Source organism: Octodon degus, unplaced genomic scaffold (genome assembly GCF_000260255.1).
Source record: "Octodon degus isolate 3935 unplaced genomic scaffold, OctDeg1.0 scaffold00009, whole genome shotgun sequence".
Classification (NCBI taxonomy): domain Eukaryota; kingdom Metazoa; phylum Chordata; class Mammalia; order Rodentia; family Octodontidae; genus Octodon; species Octodon degus.
Window position 1 is genome coordinate 24,479,344 of NW_004524585.1, and position 9,279 is coordinate 24,488,622.

A 9,279-nucleotide genomic window follows, 5' to 3' on the forward strand; every position below is an offset into this window, starting at 1 on the left:
TATACATAAATACTATTTAATATTCAAATCATAATTAACATTATCTACTTTTTCAAATATTTATCATTTATTCACAGTGAAAACATTCAATATTCTTCCATTTTTCTTTTCAAATATATAGTACATTACCACGAAGTACAGCTTCCCAACTCAACAGAATGCCATAAACTCTTACTCATTCACAGCCTTTCCCAACTCCCTGACTCCCTCCCGTATCCTCCCAGTTCTCAGGTAACTGTCACTCTAACTTCAAATTCTGTGAGACCAACAAGAGTCCATTATTACACAAGGCTAATTTGTCCTAATGCTTACTAAGGGCCCCTGTATTGAAGGCTTGAGCCCAGCTTGGTGCTTCTGGGAGATTATGGAGCTTTAGGCTGTGCGGTACACTAGAGGGCATTGAGGTCCATCAGTCGTGCTGTGGAGGAGGCATGGGGACATTAGGCCTCCCCTCACACCTTTGCTCTGAGGCCAGGAAGTGTCATTGCTTTGCTAGACTCCCAGCGATGCATACTGCCTGGGCCAAAACTGTAGGACCTCAAGATCAGGGAAATTCATTCTTAGAAAGTTTATTACATTGCTATTCTACAAGCATTCAAAATTTGAGCTCCAAATGCATTCTGGACTTCCTTGACTAAAGAGAAAATTTGTTTGTATAAGCAAGCAAATCTCCAGGGAGTTGAACAGGAAATACCGATGTTCCCTAACAGTGGAGTAGCCTGTTCTGAGAATGCTGTGAGAAATGTTCAGGGATGCTGTGAAGTCAGAGTGCAGGCAAGTTTGAGAAAACAATTTTACTTTGAAACATAGAGACCTTTAAAGAACAAAGAACAAAGAAAAAAAAAAACAGGGCTTCCTTTGACAATAATTGAATCTACAAATAACAATAGCACTTGAGGAAGAAAATAATCATGACCTACTTAAAAAAGACAGGTGAAAGGAACTGGGGGTTGTGGAGAAGTTGACCAAAAGGACAGCAGCAGGGAGTACCAGGAAACTGCAAGACTGAACAGTGCTTTATCTAGGGGTAAGTTGACCTGAGAAATGAAAGTTTTTGTCTATCCTTTGGTATGACCTATCTCCACTGTGTTCTCAAAGTCTCTCTCTGTAGTGTGCTCATTATGTTGGTTATCTGTGCATGAAATGCGTTACTGAGTATCACAAACTTGAGAGATGATGGGGGAAAATACAGGCTTGTAACTATCTGTTATCATTCCTTGGCGTGAAAAAGACTCACCTGTAGCTCAGGGGTTGCCTTGTACCAGCTTCATCATGTGAAGTGGATGTAGGACTTGTGGTGATCTAAATTATAGAGTTAAGATAGATTTAATAAGGTGTGTACTTGTGTGTCTTGAGCTATTCTGATTTAGTTATTTCTTGCTTGACAGTCAAGTGGTAGCCTACTGCCCCTGAAATTAAGGCGCAGGCCCCAGCATAAAACTCATAACCCTTAATCACAAGAATATTTGAATGCCAAAGGATGAATTACCATTATCATTACACAAAACATTAAGTGTTATTCACTTCCCAAAACAACAGAAATCATTTCAAAATCTTACAGTGCACACATTAAACAAATCTTATGGATATGTACATGTTTTAAAATAACTTTGGAAATGTAAAAATATATTATTGCACCTATTTTTGAGTGTCCTCTTTAAAGGCAAAACTAACTTGAAAAAAATATCATGTCTGCATCTTGTACTCTGAATAGCTACTATGAAGACAACAATATGTAATGTATTAATTATTGTAACTGTCTTACTTACCTGTTTTGAAACTGTCTCATTGCTATTCCTTTCTCACTGAAAGTGATGAAAAAAGAAAATAATTGTTTTAAAAAGAAAAGAATATGTTACTGTTAAATAAAAAGACAGACAAAAACATTTAACTAAAAATTTAAGAAAATTTCTATTACACAGGTCGAGTGGGTAGTTAACTATAAAATTTGTTTTATTCTGTGAATGTTGTGCTGATTGTGTTGTAGAGCCTGTAACTTCCTGAAATCAAATGAGAATATCAACAGAGTACACAGAAGCTGTGGGACACGGCAGAGGCAATTTCAAGAGGGAAACTTATAGGTGACTGCACTAGGAAAACAGAGACCTCAAGCAAGAAACTTACAGTTGAAAGTCTTAGAGAAACATGAACAAATCAAACTTATAAATGGTACAACAAATAATACTGGTAGAGTCAAAATTAATGCAATAAAGACTAAAACACTAGTGCAAAGGCTAAAGAATCAAAATTGATCCTTTGAAAAGATAAAACAGACATACCCTTATCCTTATTGATCAAGTGAAAGAGGTAGAAAGATGAGAATTAATAAAGTGACAGGGGAAAGGCAGGATATTAAAAAAGATACTGTTAAGATCTAGATGATACTTAGGACTATTTTAAAAAACATGTATTAAATAATCTATAAATGAATAAATTTTAGACATATAAGACCTACAAAGTTAGAATCATAAGGACACCAAAATCATATATAGTCCAAATCACATGAAATTATAATGAGCCATTAGCAAAAAGTCTTGCAGAAAAAAGGCAAGAACTTTCATTGCATTCATTGCTAGATTTTATCAGATTTTTAACAAATTAACAGCTGTGCTACTCAAACTATTATATGAAATACAAAAGGAACAAATATTTTCAAAGTTATTGTACCACACTGAAATCAAACACACATCAAAAACTGCAGACCAATATATCTGATGAATAAAGGTGCAAAAATAATTAATATAATGTTTTCAAACAGAATTCATCAACAAGTTAAAGAAATCACATACCATGATTTCATTCCAGGAATGGAAGGATGGTTAAATAGATAAAAATCCATAAATAATGCACCAAATAAATAAAATCAAGAATAAAAAGCACAAAGTGATCTCAAAACATAAATCAAAAAGCCCTTCAACAAATTTAATGTCATGGTAATAAAAAGTTTTAAAAATTAGGTGTAAAGAGCTTCATCTCATTTGAATAAGAGCTACATCAACAAATGCAAATCCAACATCATACTATGTGGGGAGAAAATGAAACTCTTTAAAATCAGGAATACTGCAAGGATATTCACATTTACCACTACCATTCAATATATTACATGTAATTTTAGTCAGAAAAAAATAAGCAAAGAGAAAAGAACGAAAACATAAAGGAAAGAAAGAAGGCAAATTATTCCTATTTTCAGATGATGTGTTCTTATTCTTAGAAAACAGTAAAAATGTAGTAGAAAGCTTTCATGTACAAAAAATTTAGCAAAAGGATAAGATGGAAATCTACAAAACTTTTAACTCACAAAAATCAAAAGCTTTACTACAAACTAACAATGACCTTGCTGAAAAAGCAATCAGGAAACCAATCTCATTCAAAAGAGTTTACAAATATAAAATACTTGGAAAAAATCTAACTAAGTAGGTAAAACACCTATTTGATGGAAGTAACAGGATCGACAAAAGCCATTGAGGAACACAGTGCAGGGTGAAAAGGTGGCTTATGCTTATCTTTCAGCAGAATTCATTTTGTTAAAATGACCTTATTACTGAAAGTACTCTACAGATTTAATGCAATTCCCACCAAAATACAAATGACAAGTGCCGGCCAAATAGCTCAGGGGATTAAAGCGCTTGCAAGCAAGCGCAGGGACCAGGGTTCCATCCCCAGGGCTGCCATGCTGGGCCCGCCACCAGGGCACTCTGAGACAGCAATTAAGGCTGGGCATGGTGGCACATACCTGTAATCCCAGCTCTTGGGAGGCTGTAAACAGGCAGATCACTATGAGTCCAATATAGTAGCATGACCCTGAACACCCCGTAGACCCTTCCCTAAAATAAAAGACACATTCATCTGATTTATTTTACTTAGTGTCTAGTTGCATCCATTTATCTGCAAAAACCTTAAATTGACTTTTTATAGCTGAGTAATATTCCCTTGTGTAAAAAATACCTTATCTTTTTATCTATTCCTCAGTTGATGGACATTTGGGTTGTTTCCCAGATATAGCTATGACAAATTATGCTGCTATAAACACAGGTGCACATATATTGCTGTGTTATGATGATTTCTGTTCCTCTGTAAAAGTATCCAGGAGAGAAATAGCTGATTTGAATGTGGTCTCCAATCCCAGCTTATTGATGAATCTACTTACTGATTTCCATAATGGTTATACCAGCCTGCACACCATATTGTACTGCTAGTGTGACAACCTGAAAGAGTAAATAAAATCATAAAGGTACAATGGATACTGTGAAAGGGAAGGAATTTATTACATGGGAAGAAAGAACTGGAATGAGGAAAAGGACAAAAGGAAGAAGGGAAAAAAGATATATTTAGGTATATATGTAGGATAATACTTCTGCTGATTTCTGCTGGTCTTTTGAAAGGAGTAGTTAATGCTTAAAATTGTTTTCTTTTTATTTTTATGTTTTTCTCTTGAATTTCTTATAACCTTTTTGCTGTTTATTTTGTTTTATTTTTTCTTTAAACAAATTTTGCAGATTTCCAGCTGGTAACCTAAACAACTAACTTGAAGATAACATCATGCAATACAGCAACAATTGTTCAATTCCTATGACTTTGTTTAATGAAATTTTGTATCATGTCTAATGTTATTTTTTCTAATATTGTTTTGTATTCTTTAAAAAAACATACAAATAACAGTTGTCACACAACTGAAAAGATGTTTTAAAATACTTATGAAAACACAAAGACCTGAAGTACCCAGAACATTCCTAAGCAACAAGAGCCAGGCCATCACTACTACTGACTTCAAATTATACAATGCAATCATAGTAACAAAAACAACATGTATTGGCATAAAAATAGACACAGAGACAAGCTGAATAAATTAGATGACAAAAAATAAAAACACATGCCTAAAGTTATCTGATTTTACATAGGTGTCAAAAACATGCATAAGGGAAAAGATGGCCTCTTTATTAAATGATGGGGCCTGCGCATTAGCTCAGTTGTTTAAGTGCCTGATTCAACAAAGCAGTCAGGCTTAGGATGCTGTGGTTTGATGCCCAGATCCTCATGCCTTACCAGACCTGCCTTTAAGGCATCCTGAGCCAGGAAAAAAAAAATCCTTCTGAACTTTAAAACAAAACAAAACAAAAAAAAAAAAGAAAGAAAAATGGGCCGGGGAGATGGCTCAGTAGAAGAAGCGCTTGCCTGGCAAGTGCAGGGCCTGAGTTCAATCCCCAGCTAAAAAAAAAAAAAAAAAAAAAGCAAAGGCAACAATTCCTGAATAAGATTCTAATACCTCATGAAATAATAGAAAGAATAAAAAAAAAAAATGGGATCGTATCAAGATAGAAACTTATGTACTGCAAAAGAAACAATGAACACAGTGAGGAAACAGTCTACAGAATGCAAAGAAAGCTAACAGAGAATCAATGTCCAAAATAGATAAAGAACTCCAGTCCCTCCTACAAAATCCAATCGATAAATGAACCAAAGAACTGACAGCCGTGCGGAACAGCCAAAGGCAGTCCAGCGCTTCTCTTTCGGGCAACGCCTCCGAACCGTTCCTCTCTCTTCCCGTAAGCCATCCCCAAACCCCTTGAGCAGCTCGGTCAGGCAGTCACAGCAAGGAGCCCACTTCTCACTATCAAATTCTGTCTCAGTTACTTTTCTCTGTTTCTGAGACAAAATGCCCAACACATAAAATTAAGGTCTATTTGGCTCACAGTTATTGGAGGTTTCAGGCCATACTCTTCTGGCTCCAAAGCAAAGTGGCACGTGGCAGAGGACAGTCATTCTTAGTGATGGAAAACAGCAAAGAGCAAAGAGAGGAGCAACAGCTGTGGCCACTAGCAAGCCTCTCCCTTCCTCATATTGTACGCAGAGTGACCATCCAGGGAGGGTTTAGCATTCACACCCACAATCCCTGAATTGGATCATGAATTAATCACAACTCTAGAAGCCACCCCAGTGGCTGCCTGAGGCTTGGGGGCGGGGGAACTAAACACAAAGCATAACAAGAACTAAGATTTGAACTAGAAATATCACTTCTAGATATACACATAAAAGAAGTAAAGTCAACCTACTGCACAAGCAGATACACACTACATATTCATGCCTATTTTTTTATATTCATGCTTATTACAACGTAACTCACAATGAGCAGTTTAGAAATAGACTAAGTGCCATCAGCAGTTTAATAAATAAAGAACATGTGCTACACGTACACAGTGGGGCGTGAGTCAACCACAAGGAATGATGACATTGTGTTATTTACCAGAAGATGGAAGGAACCAGCAATTCTCATGTTAAGTGAAATAAGCAAGATTCAGAAATATGAAAACTTTGTTTTTCTCATATGCGGTATCAAGATAAGGAGAGAGAGAAAGAGACAGACAGAGAAGTAGAAAGGAAGGGCAATGGGAGAGCATTCAAAGGAAGGAGGAATGGAATCCTGTGGTAGCGTGGGGGGAAAATCAAAACATGTTGTATGTATGTATAAATGTGCCAAAATAAAACCTGTCATACAACTAGTATGAACTACTAAACATGAAAAAATCATTTTATTTAACAAAACTATGCATTTCACTTTTTTATTTATAATTTTTCATAGTTTTTTCTTATAGAAATTCTAAACATTTTGCCTAATTGATATTCATGATTTTTGTATCCGTGTTCTTAAAAAATAGTACTCCAAGTTATTTAATGTTCAGGGTCTGAAAGACCTAGCTGCTGTCCTTTTCTTTTCAAAATAGAAAATCCCTGTGGTTCGTCCTACAAAAGACAACTAGAGAAAACATTCCTGTATTTGAAGAAATTGGTCGGAGAACTCATCACCTGACAGGCCCAGGCCGCTAACTGGCTGCACCTTCATCTCTGTGCTGGTTGTTCTCCATCACAGCTTAGTCTTTTCCATACTGACTAGTTTCAAACTCAATAAGTTTGACATTGTTCTAAACTATTTTCTTGTTTGTGTACTCTGGTGTACCCAGTAACGTCTCAATTGTCTTTTTAACTTTTTGCTTACCCATTTAGAATTCAAACTACTAAAATTATGAATTTTATGTAACCACAGTGTCTATATTACACTCAAATATCCAACAGCTAGCCTCCCTTTCATTTTTCCTTATGCCACTTATACTTTGACAGAGTTTAATCCATTTGTATCACTGGATATTTATCATTATGGATCTCTATTCTTATTCAGGACAAGTTTATTGTACAATATTTAGCGATCTCTTAAGTATCTGTTGCATCACTTTTAATATTAAACACTTGGTAAGGATACTACACAGCTAGCCAGGTTTGCTGTTTGCATAATACTTTTGCAAAACAAAGTCAGTATCATGGCTTGATATTCATGACAGGAAGTTGGATTATTTTAGTATGCATCTAGGTGCTATTGTAATTGTACCTTTAGTGACTGATAAGCAATCTGTGTATGTGTGTAGGGGTGTGGCCTGACACTTTCTACCCATGAAAATATCTCCAAAATGATTTTTGGGTACTTAGAAATGTTGAGAAAAGATCTAACTACTCACTATATTCCACTTACTAAGTACTCTATTAACTATCCCTTAAGGGAACAAAAGGAAAAAAGGATTCTAAGAAATTCAGATATTAAAGCAGGGCCAGGCATGTTGTCTTCTAGTAAAATCATCATATCTAAAGGCATGTGCTTTGGAAGTGCTGGGATTCATTGGCTAGACATGCAGATTGCTGCGTAGTGTCTGCCTTGCCCCACGAGCCACACCGCACGATCCGTCTAACACTGGCCATTAGATCCAATGTTCTAACCTAAATGGGCATTAGTTCCAGATTTGTGCTTTGCTCTTGGGCTGAATCAGTTCCTTTCTACTAAATTGTGTGCATCCACATTTTCCAGGAAATACGTCTGCACCACTTAAATGAATTCCTGGTGACAATGTCCCAGCATGTTTCCGAAGTGCACCAGCTGCCCAGGGCTGTTGGGACAGCTGAAAGGTCATATTCAACTCACTGGTCCACACATCCCCTTGTTTGATTTGACAGTCTCTGACATACAAAAGCTCATGAGGTTTTTGTTAATTAATGTATTTAACCATATTAACTGGAAGAAATGTATCTTCTTTGGACCTGTTTCTTCCAGTATCTTTTCTTACCACGGCTTTTCGGGGACATAGTTGCTGTTATCCTGAATAAAGTTCTTCAGAGAAGAACAACAATTTATGCTAGAGACTGTTAACTAGCCATTTACCTGTGTCCTCTGCTGCTACTGCTGCTGCAAAACTGCTTCTTTCCTTGGTGTGTCATAGTTTTGAAATCCTAATGAGGTTATTGGCTTGCTTCTTATTTTTCACACATAGATGGTTATATCCAACATTCCGGTAGCTTAGGATCCCTTCCCAGAACATCAGTATTCCAGACTTATTGTTCCTGGACTATTTTAAGCCCAGATCTCATTTCCTACTATTCTGCACTAGTGTTGTGACGGCAAAACATGAGAAACGTCAGCTTTTCCTTCTTGAGGTGACACACCGACAGTCATTTAGTTTGATTAGGCTCCCTTTGAGAGATGCTTAAATAAAAAATACAGCTTTTCTTTTTAAAAAAAAAATAGTTAAGAAACTCCATCAATAGCTATTTTAAAATAAATGTGTTGAAAATAAAAAGGACAAAGAAAACATTAAGGTTAATTGAAAGGAAGACTGAAGGTTTAATTGGTTGATTAATCTTATATATCTATACTTGGTTGACTGAGTAATAAGTTTGATGATAACAGTATGTAATGTAACAACCACTGTTAATATTCTTCCTCTGAAATTCTGTACCATTTATGCCATCTAACATTGCTTTGTCTATGTCTTTGTTCTTGCTATTTGTTCTAGTTTTTGTTTTTGTTTTTCCTATTTAAAATAAAAATAAAATAACTCTATTATCCATACAGTAATTTCTTTTCCTTCAAAATATTTTCTTTCATCTTGTAACCCTATTAGCAAACAGAACAAAAGTAATAGAGAAAAAATTTCAATGTTATTTTTATCCAACAATTGAAGGTGTATTTCAGTTTTTTATTTATTTATTTTATTTATTTATTTTTTATTATTTTTTGACATCAGTTATTTTTATTTTAAAGAAAAAAAATAAAAACAATGGTAAAAAATCTCAAAACAAGATTTTAGGAGAGTAACAATGGTTAGTGCATTGTGTATTGTTACTGCCAAAGTACTTTCTCATATTACAAGATATAGGCAAGAAATAATAAGCAAATAACATAGGTACAAACCTCTTTTTTTTTTAAGTCAACAGAAAATGGAAATAAACTTTTTAAAGTTT

The 9,279-nt window shown here is 35.3% G+C and overlaps 1 long non-coding RNA gene across 1 annotated transcript in view; it reads left to right on the forward strand.

Moving 5' to 3' along the window:
* The first annotated feature begins 939 nt into the window (after positions 1 to 939).
* Positions 940 to 9,279, forward strand: part of LOC111814395 — a 12,089-nt gene continuing 3,749 nt past the window's right edge. Inside the window, exons 1-2 of the long non-coding RNA XR_002819397.1 lie at positions 940 to 1,027; positions 4,088 to 4,213. This is a non-coding gene — a long non-coding RNA (uncharacterized LOC111814395). The remainder of the gene's footprint in view (positions 1,028 to 4,087; positions 4,214 to 9,279) is intronic.